Genomic DNA, 20,899 nt, shown 5'->3' with positions numbered 1-20,899 from the left:
AAGAACTAGGAGCAGGAGTAGGTCATCTGGCCCCTCGAGCCTGCTCCACCATTCAATGAGATCATGGCTGATCTTTTTTGGACTCAGCTCCACTTTCCAGTCCGAACACCATATCCCTTAATCCCTTTATTCTTCAAAAAACTATCTAACTTTACCTTAAAAACATTTAATGAAGGAGCCTCAACTGCTTCAGTGGGCAAGGAATTCCATAGATTCACAACCCTTTGAGTGAAGAAGTTCCTCCTACACTCAGTCCTAAATCTACTTCCCCCTATTTTGAGGCTATGCCCCCTAGTTCTGCTTTCGCCCGCCAGTGGAAACAACCTGCCCGCATCTATCCTATCTATTCCCTTCATAATTTTATGTTTCTATAAAATCCCCCCTCATCCTTCTAAATTTCAATGAGTACAGTCCCAGTCTACTCAACCTCTCCTCATAATCCAACCCCTTCAGCTCTGGGATTAACCTAGTGAATCTCCTCTGCACACCCTCCAGTGCCAGTACGTTCTTTCTCAAGTAAGGAGACCAAAACTGAACACAATACTCCAGGTGTGGCCGCACTAACACCCTATACAATTGCAGCATAACCTCCCTAGTCTTAAACTCCATCCCTCTCGCAATGAAGGACAAAATTCCATTTGCCTTCTTAATCACCTGTTGAACCTGTAAACCAACTTTCTGTGACTCATGCACTAGCACACCCAGGTCTCTCTGCACAGCAGCATGCTTTAATATTTTATCATTTAAATAATAATCCCATTTGCTGTTACTCCTACCAAAATGGATAACCTCACATTTGTCAACATTGTATTCCATCTGCGAGACCCTAGCCCATTCACTTAACCTATCTAATTCCCTCTGCAGACTTCCAGTATCCTCTGTACTTTTCGCTTTACCACTCATCTTAGTGTCATCTGCAAACTTGGACACATTGCCCTTGGTCCCCAACTCCAAATCATCTATGTAAATTGTGAATAATTGTGGGCCCAACACAGATCCCTGAGGGACACCACTAGCTACTGATTGCCAACCAGAGAAACACCCATTAATCCCCACTCTTTGCTTTCTATTAATTAACCAATCCTCTTTCCATGCTACTACTTTACCCTTAATGCCATGCGTCTTTATCTTATGCAGCAACCTTTTGTGTGGCACCTTGTCAAAGGCTTTCTGGAAATCCAGATATACCACATCCATTGGCTCCCCTTTATCTACTGCACTGGTAATGTCCTGAACAAATTCCACAAAATTAGTTAGACACGACCTGCCCTTTATGAACCCATGCTGCATCTGCCCAATGGGACAATTTCTATCCAGATGCCTCGCTATTTCTTCCTTGATGATAGATTCCAGTATCTTCCCTACTACCGAAGTTAAGCTCACTGGCCTATAATTACCCGCTCTCTGCCTACCTCCTTTTTTAAACAGTGGTGTCATGTTTGCTAATTTCCAATCCACCGGGACCACCCCAGAGTCTAGTGAATTTTGGCAAATCATCACTAGTGCATCTGCAATTTCCCTAGCCATCTCTTTTAGCACTCTGGGATGCATTCCATCAGGGCCAGGAGACTTGTCTACCTTTAGCCCCATTAGCTTACCCATCACTACCTCCTTAGTGATAACAATCCTCTCAAGGCCCTCACCTGTCATAGCCTCATTTCTATCAGTCACTGAAATGTTATTTGTGTCTTCCACTGTGAAGACCGACCCAAAAAACCTGTTCAGTTCCTCAGCCATTTCCTCACCTCCCATTATTAAAACTCCCTTCTCATCCTCTAAAGGACCAATATTTACCTTAGCCACTCTTTATGTTTTATATATTTGTAGAAACTATTACTGTCTGTTTTTATATTCTGAGCAGGTTTACTCTCATACTCTATCCTACTCTTCTTTATAGCTTTTTTAGTAGCTTTCTGTTGCCCCCTAAAGATTTCCCAGTCCTTTAGTCTCCCACCAATCTTTCCCACTTCGTATGCTTTTTCCTTCAATTTGATACTCTCCCTTATTTCCTTAGATATCCACGGTCGAATTTCCCTCTTTCTACCGTCCTTCCTTTTTGTTGGTATAAACCTTTGCTGAGCACTGTGAAAAATCGCTTGGAAGGTTCTCCACTGTTCCTCAACTGTTTCACCATAAAGTCTTTGCTCCCAGTCTACCTTAGCTAGTTCTTCTCTCATCCCATTGTAATCTCCTTTGTTTAAACACAAAACACTAGTATTTGATTTTACCTTCTCACCCTCCATCTGTATTTTAAATTCCACCATATTGTGATCGCTCCTTCCGAGAGTTTCAGCCGCTTAGATATGCGAGTATCGGTTAGTGGGATGTTCATGCAAAACCCAGGTCTCGATGGCAATCGCAAGGGTGAGCTGCTTAACCTTGAGGAGCTGTTGGCATAAAGGGTCCGACTGAACACCGAAAATGATCTGGTCATGTATCATGGAGTCGGAGGTGGACCCGTAATTACAGGACTGCGCAAGGATGCGGAGGTGGGTGAGAAAGGATTGGAAAGGTTCATCCTTACCTGCAAACGCTGTTGGAAGACATAGCGCTTGACAATTTCATTCACCTCGATGTCGCAGTGACTGTCAAATTTGAGGAGGACCGTCTTGAATTTTGATTTGTCTTCACCATCAGCAAAAGTGAGAGAGTTGAAGATGTGGATGGCGTGGTCCCTGGCCGTGGAGAGGAAGAGAGCAATCTTCCTGTAGTCTGAAGCAGCTTCCAGGTCTGTGGCTTCAAGGTAAAGCTGGAAGCATTGTTTGAAGATTTTCCAGTTGGACCCGAGGTTACCAGTGATGCGGAGCGGCGGTGGGGGGCGGACGCTGTCCATTTTGCAGGATGGCTGAATGCTGGTCGAAGGCAGATCACTTGAAGGTAGGTCTAATAAGTTTGGACATCACGTACTGGTAGCATGATGTTTTGGGTACTCTGGATCCGTGGAGACTGCATTTACCTCAGCAGTAACACATACAGGCTACCAACATTTGAAATAGTACAACACTATTTTATTAAGCTAGGAACTGTTGAACATACTTTCACTGTGGGTCGACACTATGTTAGATTAAACTGAAGACCTATGCCTATCCTGACCAGTCTAGACTATCAGCACATGGTGAAGATCTGTGCTACAAGCTGTGAGCTCTGTCCTTCTTAGAGGCTGCATCCCGAATGAGGGGGAAAACTAGTGCCCTCTGGCTTTATAGTGACCGTGCCCTAACTGGTGATTGGCTGCTGTGTTGTGTGTGTTGATTGGTCGTGCAGTGTGTCAGTCAGTGTGTGTCTGCACCATTATATACTAATGTGTATATTATGGCAGGTTCTTTACCCAGAGAGTAGTGGGGGCATGGAATGCACTGCCTGTGGAAGTAGTTGAGTCGGAAACATTAGGGACCTTCAAGTGGCTATTGGATAGGTCCATGGATTACGGTAGAATGATGGGGTGTAGATTAATTTGTTCTTAATCTAGGACAAAAGTTCGGCACAACATCATGGGCCGAAGGGCCTGTTCTGTGCTGTATTTTTCTATGTTCTATGTTCTATTTTTGAGGGGATGAATGAAATTCTACGGATGTGCGTAACCTTAACTGGTTTACAGTATCCAGGAAAAATCCTCACTGGAAAAATAAACATGATGTGGAGGTGCCGGCGTTGGACTGGGGTGAGCACAGTAAGAAGTCTTACAACACCAGGTTAAAGTCTAACATGTTTGTTTCAAATCACTAGCTTTCAGAGCACTGCTCCTTCCACAGGTGAATGAAGAGGTAGGTTCCAGAAACATCTATATAGACAAAGTCAAAGATGCAAGATGATGCTTAGAATGTGAGCATTTGCAGGTAATGAAGTCTTTTCAGATGCAGAGATAGGGGTAACTCCAGGTTAAAGAAGTGTGAATTGTCTCAAGCCAAGACAGTTGGTAAGATTTTGCTAACCCAGGCCAGATGGTGGGGGGGAGGGTGAATGTAATGCAACACGAATCCAAGGTCCCGGTTGAGGCCGTACTCATGTGTGCGGAACCTGGCTATAAGTTTCTGTTCGGCGATTCTGCGTTGTTGCGCGTCCGCCTTGGAGAATCCTTACCCGGAGATCAGAGGCTGAATGCCCTTGACTGCTGAAGTGTTCCCCGCCTAGAAGGGAACATTCATGCCTGGTGATTGTCGCGCGATGTCCGTTCATCCGTTTGCATGGTCTCGCCAATGTACCAAGGTTCGGGACATCCTTTCCTGCAGCGTATGAGGTAGACAACATTGGCCGAGTCGCACGAGGATGTACCACGTACCTGGTGGGAGATGTACTCATGTCTAATGGTGGTACCCATGTCAATGATCTGGCACGTCTTGCAGAGATTGCCATGGCAGGGTTGTGTTGTGTTGTGGTCGCTGTTCAGAAGGCTGGGTAGTTTGCTGCAAACAATGGTTTGTTTGAGGTTGCGCGGTTGTCTGAAGGCAAGTAGTGGGGGTGTGGGGATGACCTTGGCAAGATGTTCGTCTTCATCGATGACGTGTTTAAGGCTGCGAAGAAGATGTCGTGGTTTCTCCGCTCTAGGGAAGTACTGGAGGATGAAGGGTACTCTGTCGGTTTTGTCCCGTGTTTGTCTTCTGAGGAGGTTGGTGTTGTTTTTTGCTGTGGCATGTTGGAACTGCCAAAATATAAACAGATGAAGAAAGGATACTGTTATAACCTGCCTGCTTACCACTGGCTGGGGACTAATGACAATCCCACAATCCTATGGGAGTATGAGCTTCCCCAATGAGGGGGGCTGAGAAATCATTAGCAGACTCCCTGCATAAATAGAGCTGGCCAGTTTGGAACCAGCAGAGAGAGAGGAGTGAGCAGCAAAGGAAGTTGCTGCTGCTGTTTTATATATATATATATGTTATTGTAAATAAATGTTATTTCTTTGTATCCTGAAAACTCGTGCTGGATTCTTCGTGGCCCTCACAAAACTGGCGACGAGGGTTAAAGTGAATAGCTGTCTACACTGCTGAAGCTACCTCCCTGGATTTTTGTTGGATACAGGTTGGAAGTTGTTTTCTATTACACCATGCCTCTGTATGGACGTTTGGATGTTTTTGATGCTGCGCTGGAAAGCTGGAACCAGTACGCACAACAGATGCGTTACTATTTCCGGGCAAACAACATCACCGAAAATGAGCGCCAGGTGGTCATATTGAGGTGGTCACAGGACTGCCTGAGGCTCGCATACGTTTGGGGTGATTCAGAGCCTTACGTGCCCAGCTGCGCCGGACACCAAAACGTTTGCTAAACTTGTGAACTTAGTGGGGCAACATTTTAACCCAACCCCATCCACGATAGTCCAACGTTACTGGTTTAATACCGCTGAGAGGACCCCAGGAGAATCCCTTGCCGACTTTCTATCCGGGCTACGCAGGATTGCAGAGTACTGTGACTATGGTGAGACCTTGTCAGAAATGTTACGCAACCGTTTGGTTTGCGGTATTAACAATGCGGCCACCCAGAAAAAGTTGTTAGCCGAGCCAACGTTGACTTTTCAACTGGCCATTCAAATAGTATTGTCCCGCGAGAGGGCAGAACGAGAAGTGCAGGAGCTACAGGGAATGGAGATGCATGCCTTGGGGTGCAACCCCTTTCGTTCCCCTGCACCCCTGCAGTACCTTGGGCGAGGCGACGTCCGGAACTACGATGACCCCTGTTGTTTATGGACACCAGGAGGGGCGTTTCCCACTTATCATGGTGAGCGGCCACGGGCCCAGCCTGTTGGGTCGGGACTGGTTGCGCCATTTGCGGCTGCAGTGGCAGCACATCCTCCACACAGTTTCTGGAGGGTTGACTGAGGTGCTAGGACGATACCCAGATGTATTCCAGCCTGGTTTGGGGAAAATAAAAGGGGCCATAGCCCGTATCCAAGTCGAACCAGGAGCCACGCCGCGCTATTTCCGGGCGCGCGCGGTGCCTTACGCCTTGCCTGAGAAGGTAGAAGGAGAGATCACGCGTTTGGAGACTTTGGGTAACATCAGGCCCGTCCGTTTCGCTGACTGGGAACAAAGAACAAAGAAAATTACAGCACAGGAACAGGCCCTTCGACCCTCCCAGCCTGCGCCGATCCAGATCCTTTATCTAAACCTGTCTCCTATTTTCCAAGGTCTACTTCCCTCTGTTCCCCGCCCGTTCATATATCTGTCTAGATGCCTCGTAAATGATGCTATCGTGCCCGCCTCTACCACCTCCGCTGGTAAAGCGTTCCAGGCACCCACCACCCTCTGCGTAAAAAACTTTCCACGCACATCTCCCTTAAACTTTCCCCCTCTCACCTTGAAATCGTGACCCCCTTGTAACTGACAACCCCACTCTTGGGAAAAGCTTGTTGCTATCCACCCTGTCCATACCTCTCATAATTTTGTAGACCTCAATCAGGTCCCCCCCCTCAACCTCCGTCTTTCCAACGAAAACAATCCTAATCTACTCAACCTTTCTTCATAGCTAGCACCCTCCATACCAGGCAACATCCTGGTGAACCTCCTCTGCACCCTCTCTAAAGCATCCACATCCTTCTGGTAATGTGGCGACCAGAATTGCTCGCTTTTTGTTTTCATATAGGACCACCCCCCATGCGGTGACTGGGATAGCTCCCGCAGAACTCCTAATGGGCTGGAGACGTCGCACCCGCCTTAGCATGGTTTTCCCGGACATTGGCACAAATGTACGCGGCACACACGAATGGCAGGGACATGGTTTATCTCGGCATCGGCCGATTCGGCAATTTGCGCCCGGTGACCCAGTGTTCGTTCGGAATTTTGCTGGTGGTGCCCAGTGGGTCCCTGGCGTAATCGTTCGGCAAACGGGCCCTATCTCTTACCAGGTGCAAGTCCAGGGTCGTCTCCAGCGCAAACATGTAGACCACGTTCGGTCCAGAAGACTATCCCTTCCAAAGATTCTCCGCCCCAGGAGCTCATTTCTACAGCCACAGAGACCAGACACAATGGGAAGTATTCCTCACAATCTTCCTCTGGTGCCTCATCAAAGCCTGCGCAGGTCGTGACAGAACCGCGTGGAGATAGAGACGCCGAGATGATGGAGGCAGCAGACTCTGACTCCGAGATGGAGACACAAGACACCTCAGAGGGGGAATCCTCGGGCCCACGGGCCGTGGATGTACAACCGTTATGCCGTTCATCACGGAAGCGCCGTTCTGCGTCCCGTTACACGCCGCCCGATCCAGTGCCTCGTGCAAATGGTGTCCGGCCTGCGGCAAAACGAGTCCGACGCCCTTCTTCGCCAAGGTCTTCGGTGGATTCCTTGGACTTTGGGGGGGGGGATGTTATAACCTGCCTGCTTACCATTGGCTGGGGACTAATGAAAATCCCACAATCCTGTGGGAGTATGAGCTTCCCCAATGAGGGGGGCGGAGAAATCATTAGCAGACTCCCTGCATAAATAGAGCTGGCCAGTTTGGAACCAGGAGTGAGAGAGGAGTGAGCAGCAAGTGAAGTTGCTGCTGCTGCTGCTGCTGCTGCTGCTGCTGCTGCTGCTGCTGCTGCTGCTGCTGCTGCTGCTGCTGCTGCTGCTGCTGCTGCTGCTGCTGCTGCTGCTGCTGCTGCTGCTGCTGCTGCTGCTGCTGCTGCTGCTGCTGCTATATATATTTTATTATAAATAAATGTTATTTCTTTGTGTCCTGAAAACCCGTGCTGGATTCTTCGTGGCCCTCACAAAAGATACATTGGAGTTTTGTTGCAAGTTTTAGGAAATAGATAGGGAAATTATTTTAACAGAAGTCAGTCCAAAGGGAGCAAGAACCTCAAACCTGTTGGACAAAGGCAGGAGCTGAGGCTCCTGTAATGCTACCTCTTGGATCCCTCTATCTGTCTCACTTGTAGTCACAGCCTCCTGTCCCTGACCACTGGCCAAATTCAAGGTAGTTAATCTAAGGGGTGTGGCTAGCTCATTAAACACAGCATCCAGGTAACTCTCGTCCACCCTGATGTGTCGCAATGTCTGAAACTCGGGACTCCAATTCATTAACTCTGAGCCGAAGGTCCTCGAGCAGCCAACATCAGCTACAGACTTGGTTGCTATGGACCACAATGGCGTCCACCAGCTCCTACATGCTCCAGTTTACAACACATCGACTGGCCTTGCATCCCTATTTTGTTTAATTAGATTTTCAACTTGTTTTTAATATTACTTGTCATGATATGCAGACACACACATAATGATATACAGGCAGGCACAGACAAGCAGCTAATGGACACAAAGAACAGGACAGATTCATAGAATTTACAGTGCAGAAGGGGGCCCTTCGGCCCATCGAGTCTGCGCCGGCTCCTGGAAAGAGCACCCTACCCAAGGTCAACACCTCCACCCTAACCCCATAACCCAGTAACCCCACCCAACGCTAAGGGCAATTTTGGAAATTAAGGGCAATTTATCATGGCCAATCCACCTAACCTGCACATCTTTGGACTGTGGGAGGAAACCGGAGCACCCGGAGGAAACCCACGCACACACGGGGAGGATGTGCAGACTCCGCACAGACAGTGACCCAGCCGGAAATGAACCTGGGACCCTGGAGCTGAAAGCAATTGTGCTATCTACAATGCTACCGTGCTGCCCCGACATGACCAATAAGCACGCAGGACACTCAGGGGTGGGATCTGACTATAAAAGACACAAGGCACTGACACTCCACCTCTTTCCACTGATGAACATCTAGAGAGTCAGTCAAGGGTGTTGTTACAATCTCACACCTCCACCACATGGCTAAGAGCTAGTCTGGTTCAGTCAGACAGAGTAACCACACTTAAGTTAGCAGAGAGTCGAACTCACAGAGAACTGCGGTAACTGTGCTGTTAGTTCAGTAAACCTGATTGAACTAACTTCAAGGTTTGGAGTATCTTTTTGTTCTAAGCTGCATCCAGTTGCAGCCAGTGTTACATCAGTGTACCTAACACAACATGATACCAGGAGACTACTAATTTAAGGTGGCTTACATCAGTCCGTTCCGTGATGGCCAACAACTGTATCCCGCCACCATGGAGAAGATTCAGGCTTCTCACCAGCTCAGGACCTCCGGCAATCTCAGTGCCAACTGGCGGACATTCAAGCAAAAGTTTCTGCCGTACATCGCAGCCTCAGACCTCGAGGGTGCATCTGATGCGAGGAAGATTGCGCTTCTCCTCTCAACAGCAGGTGATCAAGCCATCGAACTCTTCAACTCATTTAACTTCACCGAAGGCCAGGACAAGACAAAGTTTCAGATCATCCTGGACAAGTTCGATAGTCACTGTGAAGTGGACACCAAGGAAATCTTCGAGCGCTACATATTCAAACAACGTCTTCAAGGCAAAGATGAATCTTTCAATGCCTTCTTAACTAACCTCCGCCTGCTAGCGCTGTCCTGCAACTTTGGTGATATTGCTGACTCCATGATCAGAGATCGAATCGTGTTTGGAGTTCACTCTGATCCTCTGAGAGAGCAGCTCTTAAAAATCAAGCATATGACCCTGTCAGTTGCGATTGAAACATGTATGGTGCATGACCACGCAAAAAATCGGCATTCCCAATACAAATCGGCTGAAAATGGGAAACTTGCCTCCCATAAGGCAGAGAGTATGCAGGCCATCTCCCGGATGCAGCGCCTCAGCATTGAAGACAGCGGCCATCTCGCGTGCTTTTCCTGGAGCCCCACACAGGCGTGATGCGAACGGGATAACGAAGCGGCCGATCACCACACTGCGCAGGTGTAGACATCTGCCGACCGCACTGCGCATGTGCAACGACGTACACCGCCTCACGACTCTGACGTGCCCGAACTGCGGAAATGCCCATTTAAAGGGACACTGCCCTGCAAGAGGCAGGTGATGTTTAAACTGCGGGAAATCTGGTCACTATGCAGCCTTGTGCAGGTCTACACTACCAGTCAGAGGCCAGCACTCCCAATTCCGACGATGCGCATCCAGAATGTGCAATGACGATTGCAGGATTCTGATCCAGGCAGCACAACGAATCCAGAGGACGAGTGCCTGGAGTCCGCCTACCGAATGGGCATCATTACAACATGCGAACATGCCACACTTAACTCATCTCGCATTCAGTCCATCCTCGCTGTGGATTCGGAGGACGAATGACGTGCGGTGATGCAGGTCAACCGCTGCTCCATCCAGTTCAAGCTGGACACAGGTGCTTCTGCCAACCTCCTCTCATAGACACACTTCAAACACATCAAGAAGCCCCCCCAAGGTCCTTCCAGCAGCCTGCCAGCTCCTGGACTATAACGGTAATGCCATAACGGCACTGGGGTCCTGCCATCTACTCGTCTCCAACCAGAGAACCCATGCATGGCTAAGGTTTGAAATTGTCAAGCCGGACAGGGCATCCTTACTGGGTGCGCATGCTAGCAAAAGGCTAAACCTGGTACAGCGGGTTTATTCAACGACATCCTCCAACGTATATCTTCAAGCTGGGATTGACGACATCCTCGCTCAGTATCCAGATTAGGGGCAGCACGGTAGCATGGTGGTTAGCATAAATGCTTCACAGCTCCAGGGTCCCAGGTTCGGTTCCCAGCTGGGTCACTGTCTGTGCGGAGTCTGCACGTCCTCCCCGTGTGTGCGTGGGTTTCCTCAGGGTGCTCCGGTTTCCTCCCACAGTCCAAAGATGTGTGGGTTAGGTGGATTGGCCATGCTAAATTGCCCGTAGTGTCCTAAAAAGTAAGGTTAAGGGGGGAGGGGGGGGGGTTGTTGGGTTACGGGTATAGGGTGGATACGTGGGTTTGAGTAGGGTGATCATTGCTCGGCACAACATCGAGGGCCGAAGGGCCTGTTCTGTGCTGTACTGTTCTATGTTCTATGTTCTATGTGTTTGATGGGATGGGCACTTTGCCATATTGGTACAAGATCTTACTGTGACCTGATGCCAAGCCAGTGGTCCATGCACCACGCCGGGTCCCGGTGAAGGAGCGCCTGAAGGAACAGCTCAAGGAGCTGCAGCAGCGGGGGATCATTTCCAGGGTAACCGAACCGACTGACTGGGACAGCTCGATGGTGTGTGTTTAAAAACCCTCTGGAGATCTGCGCATCTGCATTGATCCCAAGGATCTCAACCAGAATATAATGCGTGACCACTACCCCATCCCAAAGTGGGAGGTACTCACCAGTGAGATGGCACATGCAAGGTTTTTCACGAAGTTAGATGCGTCACATGGATTCTGGCAAATCCAACTGGATGAGTCCAGCAGTAGGCTCTGCACCTTCAACACCGTTTGGCAGGTACTGCTATAACCATATGCCATTCGGCATCGTCACGGCAATGGAGATATTTCATAGCATCATGGAGCAGATGATGGAGGGCATCGAAGGGGCTCGTGTGTACGTGGACGACATCATCATATGGTCCACGACCCCTGAGGAGCATATTTCCCATCTTCAGCAGGTATTCCACCGTGTCCATGCCAATGGCCTGAAGCTGAACAGGGCCAAATGTTGCTTTGGCATGTCGACACTCAAGTCCCTAGGAGACCAGATCTCTCAGCAAGGCGTGTGTCCCGACACAGACAAGGTCAAGGCCATCGCAGCCATGAAGGTCCCGGAAGACAAGAAGGCGGTATTGCGCTTCCTGGGCATGGTCAATTTTCTGGGCAAGATCATCCCAAACATGGCCTCACACACCATGGCCCTACGAAACCTAGTGAAGAAGTCCACTGCCTTCGAGTGGAAGGCGGCTCATCAGGCAGAGTGGTTGGAGCTGAAAGCCTAGCTCACCACTGCACCCGTATTGGCATTTTCGACCCAGACAGGGAAACGAAAATCTCGACAGATGCAAGCCAGGATGGCATCGGTGCGGTCCTGCTGCAACGCGATGACACCTCATCCTGGGCACCGTTTGCCTACGCATCAAGGGCAATGACTCCCACCGAAGAAAGGTATGCACAAATAGAGAAGGAATGCCTCGGCCTCCTCACTGGCATTCTCACGTTTCACGGCTATGTCTACGGCCTGCCGACATTCACAGACGAGACGGATCACAGGCCCCTGGTCCACATTATCCACAATGACATGACGCCTCGGTTGCAGCGCATCCTCCTCAAACTCAGAAGGTACGACTTTGACCTGGTCTACACGCCTGGCAAGGAGCTCATCATTGCCGATACACTGCCCCTCAGATGGATCACCGTGCCTGGTGAACCACTGAACATCATCCAGCACATTGAGTCACAGGTTGAGTCACAGGTGCAGCTGTGTGCTAGCATCCTCCCGGCATCTGATGAGAAGGTGATTTGTATCCATGAGGAGACAGCGTGTTATGTTATCCTTTACATTTTTCAATGTAAAGGATGATCTGACAGTGGTTGATGGTATCCTCCTCAAACTGGACCGGATTGCAATTCCACACAGTCTCCAGAGCTTGGTGCTCCGTCAACTCCATGAGGGCCACCTGGGTGTGGAAAAGTGCAGATGCAGAGCCAGGCAGGCTGTCTACTGGCCCGAGATTAGCCAGGACATCGCGAACATGGTCCTTACCTGTGCGACCTGTCGACGCTTTCAGCCAGCGCAGAGTAATGAGACCCTTCAGCAGCATGAAATCAAACCTCTCCATGATCCAAGGTTGACACAACCTCTTTAATGCAAATGGTCATGATTATGTGTTAATCATTGATTATTTTTCCAATTACCCTGAAGTCGTGAAGCTCTCAGACATCACATCTCGGACCATTATCAAGGTCTGTAAGGAGATGTTCTCCAGGCATGGTATCCTACTCACTGCCATGAGTGGCAATGGCCCATGCTTCAGCAGCCATGAATGGTCTCTGTTTGCCCAATTGTATCAGTTCAAACACATCACTTCCAGCCCACACTATCCGCAGTCAAACGGAAAATTTGAGAAAGGGGTGCACATAGTGAAGCAGCTCATTTGCAAGGCCGTGGATTCTGCGTCTTAACATTCACCTTGCACTGCTTGCGTACAGGGCGACCCCACTGTCCATTGGCATGTTGCCGGCTCAACTCCTGATGAACAGGGACCTGCGAACAACACTTCCAGCCATACACTTGCCCAACCCGGATCATCTCCCGGTCCTGCAGAAGGTGCAGCAACTCCGAGACCGGCAAAAACAGGGCTATGATGCTCATACCACCAATTTGCCCGTGTCATCCCCGTCAGACACTGTTCAGGTCAAGATCCCTCATGGAGGCTGGTCAGCTCCAGCTGTCGTTGTTTGACTGGCTGCCCCCCACTCGTATGTTGTGTGTCTGGCTGATGGTTCTGTTGTGCGACGAAACAGACGGGCACAGCGCAAAGTTGCCTGCCCGCAACCACAATCTTCTCCGTTCCTTCTGTTGTTTTACCACCTCCTGATACCTCGACTCACAAGGCCATCAGTCAGGCTTCAATCCCGCCCATCAAGGCGCTGTTGTCCCCACCACCACCCCTCCGGCGGTCGACCAGGACCAGATGAAAGTCACACAGACTGGACTTATGAACATTTGTTCTGTTTGCTTTGTTATGTGTTCTCGTCTTAGACAGCTGTTTTCACATGTACATATGTTCACATTCACTGCATGTATATATGTTAATATTGGCCTATTCTTGTAAATACGCTCACATATGTCATCCAAACATTTAAAAAAAGGGGAGATGTCATGATATGCAGACACACACATAATGATATATAGGCAGGCACAGACAAGCAGCTAATGGACACAGAGAACAGGACATGACCAATAAGCAGGCAGGGCACTCAGGGGTGGGATCTGACTATAAAAGACACAAGGCACTGACACTCCACCTCTTTCCACTGATGAACATCTAGAGAGTCAGTCAAGGGTGTTGTCACAATCTCACACCTCCACCACGTGGCTAAGAGCTAGTCTGGTTTAGTCAGACTACTTAAGTTAACCACACTTAAGTTAGCAGAGAGTCGCACTCACAGAGAACTGTGGTAACTGTGCTGTTAGTTCAATAAACCTGGTTGAACTAACTTCAAGGTCTGGAGTATCGCTTTGATCTAAGCTGCATCCAGTTGCAGCCAGTGTTACATCAGTGTACCTAACACAACATTACTGATCTTTAGTTTTCATAATAACCTTTTCCTACTTAGCTTTCAATCACAAAGCAAATCCGAAAACGTAGAATGGAGAAATACTCACCCCGTAAACATTTGCCTGTAATATTACACAGGAGTGTTCACTCGATATTGTAGGGCTGCTGCAACTTACCTCCCATCTTTCCGGCCTTGGTCTGCTCCTGCCCCTACTGACCTGTAGACGTAATAAGGGAAACAAGACACAGCAACATCTCCCTCCCCCACTTCACTGAATTTCCACACTTATCAATCCAGAATTTCACTCTGCAGCCAGCACTTTGTTTTTAAGCCTTATAGAGAGTTGTACAATGTATCATCTTCAAAGCTGGACTTGCTTCTGAGATTTTGGCTGCTGTCTGACCTGCAGCCAGTGGCTGCGGCTTGATCAGCTTTGGCTCAGTCATTGAACTGGAGACCAAGCTACAGACATTGCAACGCATCAGGGAGGGTGAACTTTACCAGGACACTTTCTCGTCTGGTTTGGTCGGTGGCCAGGGATAGGAGGATGCAATTGTGGGTGAACCAGGTAATGGGACCACGAAGTGGAGGAGCCTTCGCCCTCACAATCGCCCAACAGGTTCTGCATGGATGATAGCAGATTTACAAGGCGGATGAGCGAACTGACCATGGCACTGTGGCCACAAAGCCATTTAAGCGGGGCAAGTCAATAAGAAAGTAGTGATAGTAGGAGATAGCATAGATAGAACAGTACAGCACAGAACAGGCCCTTCGGCCCTCAATGTTGTGCCGAGCCATGATCACCCTACCCAAACCCACATATCCACCCTATACCCGTAACCCAACAACCCCCCCCTTAACCTTACATTTATTAGGACACTACGGGCAATTTAGCATGGCCAATCCACCTAACCCGCACATCTTTGGACTGTGGGAGGAAACCGGAGCACCCGGAGGAAACCCACGCACACAGGGGGAGGACGTGCAGACTCCACACAGACAGTGACCCAGCCGGGAATCGAACCTGGGACCCTGGAGCTGTGAAGCATTTATGCTAACCACCATGCTACCCTGCTGCCCCTAAGGGCATGAGCATAGACACTGTTCTTTGTAGTGAGATCAAGAGTCTAGAAGGCTGTGAGGCCTACCTGGTGACAGGGTTAGGGTCATCTGCTTGGGGCTGGGAGGGGGAGGATCCAGTTGTCGTGATCCACGTGGGTATCAACAGTATAGATAGGACTAGGAAAGAGGTTCTGTACAGGGAATATGAACAACAAGGGGAAAATTAAAAAGGAGAACATCAATTCCAGAACCTTTACAATGTAGAAGGAGGCCATTAAGCCCATTGATTCTGCACAGGCTCTCTGAAAGAGCATTCCACCTGCCTTATCCCCATAAACTTGCACATTCTTTCTTTCCAGTTAGAAATTCAATTCCTTTTTGAATACCCCTGTAGTAATATGGACAAGGGCCTGGATATTAGGCCCGATAAAATTGGTCACTTTAAATTAAGAATTGGACATTTGACAAACCAAAAACTGTAACTGGGACGAATCAAAATCTGTAACTGGGAAGGCCACTGGATTCGGATTTATCAGGATACTGGTACTGACCTGGCCAAGTGCCGGGCAGAATTTAATAGTGTGAAGGCCGCGCTGCACAAAAACGGTGGGAGATTTGGGATGCTGTACCCAGCCAAGCTCTGGGTCACGTTCCAAGGCAAGGAACGCTTCTTCACGGCCCCCGTGGATGCGGACAAGTTTGTCTTGGAAAACAGACTAGAGAAGCGGCAGCAGGGACAGCGATGAAGATCTCATAGGAGGAGACGCTTATTGTTTACTTTCTACTTTCTGAATTGCCAACTCTGAACCAACATGTCAACCACTTAGTGTGGGATTGTACTGCCTCGTTCTGGGGATGAGGGAGGAAGGAGAGGAAGGCAGCAGAGTGTAGAAGAAGGTGAGGGGAATCGCCGGGGACAGGCGATGGGAGGACACACAACTAGCACTGGGAGGGAGGCCACCAGATTAGCAGGTTAGTACCAGAAAGCGTGCAGAAGAGAGAGAGATTGCTGCACATCTCCCGCAAGGGGGGGAAGCGCATAGCAAGGCGGGAGGGCAGACACTAGGAATAGGGGGACAGCTAGGGGAAGAAGCGGGGTGTGGGGGGAGGGGGGTGAAGAGAGTGGGGAGACGACTGCAGGATGGGGGAGGTAAACAGGACTGGGAGGAGGAAAAGAGGACTGGGGGTGGGGGGGAGAGAAGAAAACACTACAAGGGAAATACGGGTACAGAAGGAATGAGGGCATTAGGCTGGCTACAACAGGCCACACGGGGTGACTTGGAACAAAATGGCTCCGCAAGCAACCACCTTGGATGATCCCTGAACAAAGGGAAACCCCAGAGTGTAGAGGCTCATCCACATGGCGTACTCTCAGTTGCAGCCATGTTGGGTGTTCCCTGGATAAAGGTAAACCCCGGAGTGCAGGGGCCCGACCTCATGGGGAGATTGATTGATTTGATTTATTGTCACATGTAGCAAAGTACAGTGAAAAGTATTTTTCTGCGACCGAGGGAACTTACACAGTACGTACATAGTAGACAAAAGAATAATCAACAGAGAACATTGACAAATGGTACATCGACAAACAGTGATTGGTTACAGTGCGGAACAAGGGGCCAAACAAAGCAAATACATCAGCAAGAGCAGCATAGGACATTGTGAATAGTGTTCTTACAGGGAACAGATCAGTCCGAGGGGGAATCGTTGAGGAGTCTTGTAGCTGTGGGGAAGAAGCTGTTCCAATGTCTGGATGTGCGGGTCTTCAGACTTCTGTACCTTCTGCCTGATGGAAGGGTCTGGAAGAAGGTGATGCCTCTTTGGGAGGGGTCTCTGATAATGCTGTCTGCCTTCCTGAGGCAGCGGGAGGTATATACAGAATCAATGTGAGGGTGGCAAGCTTGTGTGATGCACTGGGCTGAGTTCACCACACTCTGCAGTTTCTTGCGATCTTGGACCGAGCAGTTGCCATACTAGGTTGTGATGCAGCCGGATAGGAAGCTTGCTATAGCACATCTGTCGAAGTTTGTGAGAGTTGATGCAGACATGCCAAATTTCTTTAGTTTCCATAGGAAGTAGAGACATTGTTGGGATTTCTTGACTGTTGCATCAACGTGAGTGGACCAGGTAAACTGTTGGTGATGGTGACCCCCAGGAACTTAAAGCTATCGACCATCTTCACTTTGGAGCCATTGATGCAGACGGGAGTGTGTGTCGTGCTACGCTTCCTGAAGTCGATGATCAGTTCCTGGGGGCGCAATTCTCCGCTGCCCACGACGGGTCGGAGAATAGCGGGAGGGCCTTCCCGACATTTTTCCCGACCTCCCGCTATTCTCCCCCTGCCACGGCCGCCCCCCGACACGAATTGCTGCTCGCCGTTTTTTACGGCGAACAGCGATTCTCCCCTGGCCGATGGGCCGAGTTCCCAGGCCTTTACGGCCGTTTTCACGAACGCAAACACACCTGCTCTCACCGTTCGTGAAAACGGCCGCAAAGTGCCGTCCCGGACAACCATGGCACCGATTGGCACGGTCGCACCACCGATCGCGGGCAGCGGGTCCGATACCCGCGCACTCTTTGTTCCTCCGCTGCCCCGCAGGATCAGTCGGCTGAGGGGCATGATGGCCCGCGCATGCGCGGGTTTGACGCATATGCGTGATGATGTCATCCGCGCATGCGCGGGTTGGAGCCATCCAACCCGCGCATACGCGGCAGACGTCATCGTGCGCGTCAGCCGCCGTGACGCTTGCCACGCGGGCTTAGCGACGGTCGCTAAGCCCGCGATGCCGTTCTTCACGGGACCGCGCTGCTAGCCCCGACTGGGGGGGAGAATCGGGTCCCGGGAGGGGGCGCGGAGGCTGCTTGGACGGCCAGTTTCACGGCAGCCTTTACGACTCTCCGCATTTGCGGAGAATCGCGCCCTTGGTCTTTCCAACATTTAGAGAGAGGTTGTTTTCGGTACACCATGCAACCAAGTGATTTATCTCCCTTCTGTAGTCTGATTCATCGTTGTTTGAGATATGGCCCACCACAGACGTATCATCCGCAAACTGATAGATTGAGTTGGAGTTAAATCTTGCCACACAGTCATGTGTGTATAGGGAGTCCAGGGTGTATAGGGAGAGCAGTGACCACGCCCATCTTGGACGGCCGCCTAACAAAGGGAAACCCCGGAGTGCAGGGGCACGTCCACCAGGTAAGTATGGTTGATCCCGCAGGAACGGGGAGGGGGGGGGGGGGCACAAAACCCCTTCATCAGGATAGTCACCTGGAAAGTTAGAGGACTTAACGGCCCAGTGAAAAGATTAAGAGTCTTCGTCCACCTGAAAAGTATGAAAGCCGGCATACTCTTTCTCCAAGCGAAGGAACCTGAGAGGGAAGGACCGACTGTGGGCAAGGTAGGGCTGGGTGGGACAGACGTACAATTCCTGCTACAGGACGAGGGACGGGGGGTAGCCATACTGTTAAATAAGAGGACGGTGGTTACAGCGACGAAGACGGTTACGGACCCAGGGGGATGGTACGTTATGGTCAGTGACGGGACACTGGTAGCACTGGTGAACGTGTACGCTCACAACTGGGACAACATAGAGTTTATAAAGAAGACCATGGTGGAAATTCCCGATATAGACACCCACCGACTAATCAGGGATGGAGACTTTAACTGTGTACAGGACCCACGAAAAGAGATGTCGAATCCCAAAATGGCTAAAACCTCCAACATGGCGAAGGAACTGGGCACATATATGGAGCAGAGGACATATGGCGGTTCACCCACACAGGGGAGAAGGAGTTCTCCTCTTCTCCGAGGTGCACAACGTATATACATGGATCGACTTCTTTGTAGTGGAGAAATCGGTGCTGCCAGGGCTAGTAAGAGCAGAATATTCTGTGATTGTAATCTCTGACCACTCTCCATATTATATGGATGTGAGGTTGGAGACGGACTGTGCCCAATGTCCCCCCATGGAGGTTGGACACAGTCCTCGTGGCCGATAAGGCCTTCTGTGAGAAAATATCACAGGCCATTGTTGTCTGAATTCTATCTTTATTAATAACAATCACAATGCGCGAGTGTGTTCCGTGTATTGGACAAATGACCAGACAAGTATTTAGTATAATCACAGTTTATTATTCAATATAGGATTAATAACTTACATGCGACTACACATTAGACTATATCTAGTAGTTTAAATGACCTTTACTGAGCTTCCAAGTGACCGGCTCTGTGCAGGTTAGATAAGGCCTTTATCTAGTTCCCCATGTGTGGCGGCTGGAGGTTGTCTGGTTCGTCTAGGCTGAGTGTCGTCTTTCAGGTGGAGATCGCGGGTCCTTGAACTTGGCTGGTTGATGTGCTGCAGTTGGGTGACAGAAGACGGTCCCCTAACAGAGACAGAATGTTGGTCGCGCAGTTCCTCTTATCCTCCGATCTTTCTCGCTCTTTTGAGTGGTCTGCGTGGGTTTCCTCCGGGTGTTCCGGTTTCCTCCCACAAGTCCCGAAAGACGTGCTTGTTAGGTGAATTGGACATTCTGAATTCTCCCTCTGTGTACCCGAACAGGCGACTAGGGGGTTTTCACAGTAACTTCATTGCAGTGTTAATGTAAGCCTACTTGTGACAATAATTTTTTTTTTTTTTTTTTTTAAATTTAGATTACCCAATTATTTTTTCCAATTAAGGGGCAATTTAGCGTGGCCAATCCACCTACTCTGCACATTTTTGGGTTGTGAGGGCGAAACCCACGCAGACACGGGGAGAATGTGCAAACTCCACACGCACAGTGACCCAGAGCCGGGATACGAACCTGGGACCTCAGCGCCGTGAAGCGGTTGTGCTAACCACTAGGCCACCGTGCTGCCCCTACTTGTGACAATAATAAAGATTATTATGTAAGGGGTCGGAGTTGTGGGCACTGGTGACGGCGCCACTCCTGTTCCCCCCACCAGCGAAATACTCAGGCAATCCTGTGGTGGTAGCAACTCTGAAGATTTGGAGGCAATTTCAGCAATATTTTTTAAATTTAGAGTACCCAATTTAGAGTAGAATGAGACAGCAGTGCTAACAACTGAGCCGCCATGCCGCCCATGGCAGTATTTTAAGTGAGGGGCTGTGTTGAAGATGGCACCAATCTGTGCAAATCACCTGTTTGAACCGGCTAGAGTAGATGCTAGGTTCTGCAGATGGGAGGACAAGGGGGTGGCAGGAATGAGGGATGTTTCTGGTGCTGTGATTTGCGTGTTTGGAGGAGTTGACAGAGAAGTATGGGATCCCATGGACCAAAGCTTTCCAGTATATATGCAGGTATGAGATTTGCAAGGAAGATCTTTCCAGTGTTCCAGGTGATGCCACCCTCTTTGCTGTTAGAGAGAGTGCTGTCAGTGGTGGGTATGGAGGCGGGTATGGCATAGCTGGAGAGGGTTTAAGGCTAAGTGGGAGGAGTTGGGAATGGCACTGGAGGAGGGGATATGATGTGGAGTGTTGTACAGGGTGAACGCCACAACTTTGCGCGATTAGGATTGATTCACTAAAAGGTGTTGTTCAGGGCACATTTAACGAGGGCGAAGATGAACCGGTTGTTTGAGGGAGTGGAGGACAAGTGTGGGCAGTCTAGTAGGGCCCACCCATCATGCTCACATGTTCTTGCCTTTCTCTGAGCTGGGGTGGTTTTGGAGCTTGTTCTTTAATACCACGTCGGCAATTTTGCAACAGATTTTGGGTCCCATCCCCTCAGGGCCATATTTGGGGTGTCGGATCTGCCAGTGCTGCGGGTGGGGACAGATGTTTAGCCTTCACTTTGCTGATTGCTCGTAGGTGGGTGCTGTTG

The sequence above is a fragment of the Scyliorhinus canicula genome, chromosome 2, assembly GCF_902713615.1.
Source record: "Scyliorhinus canicula chromosome 2, sScyCan1.1, whole genome shotgun sequence".
NCBI classification, from domain to species: domain Eukaryota; kingdom Metazoa; phylum Chordata; class Chondrichthyes; order Carcharhiniformes; family Scyliorhinidae; genus Scyliorhinus; species Scyliorhinus canicula.
This window is presented reverse-complemented; position numbering follows the sequence as displayed.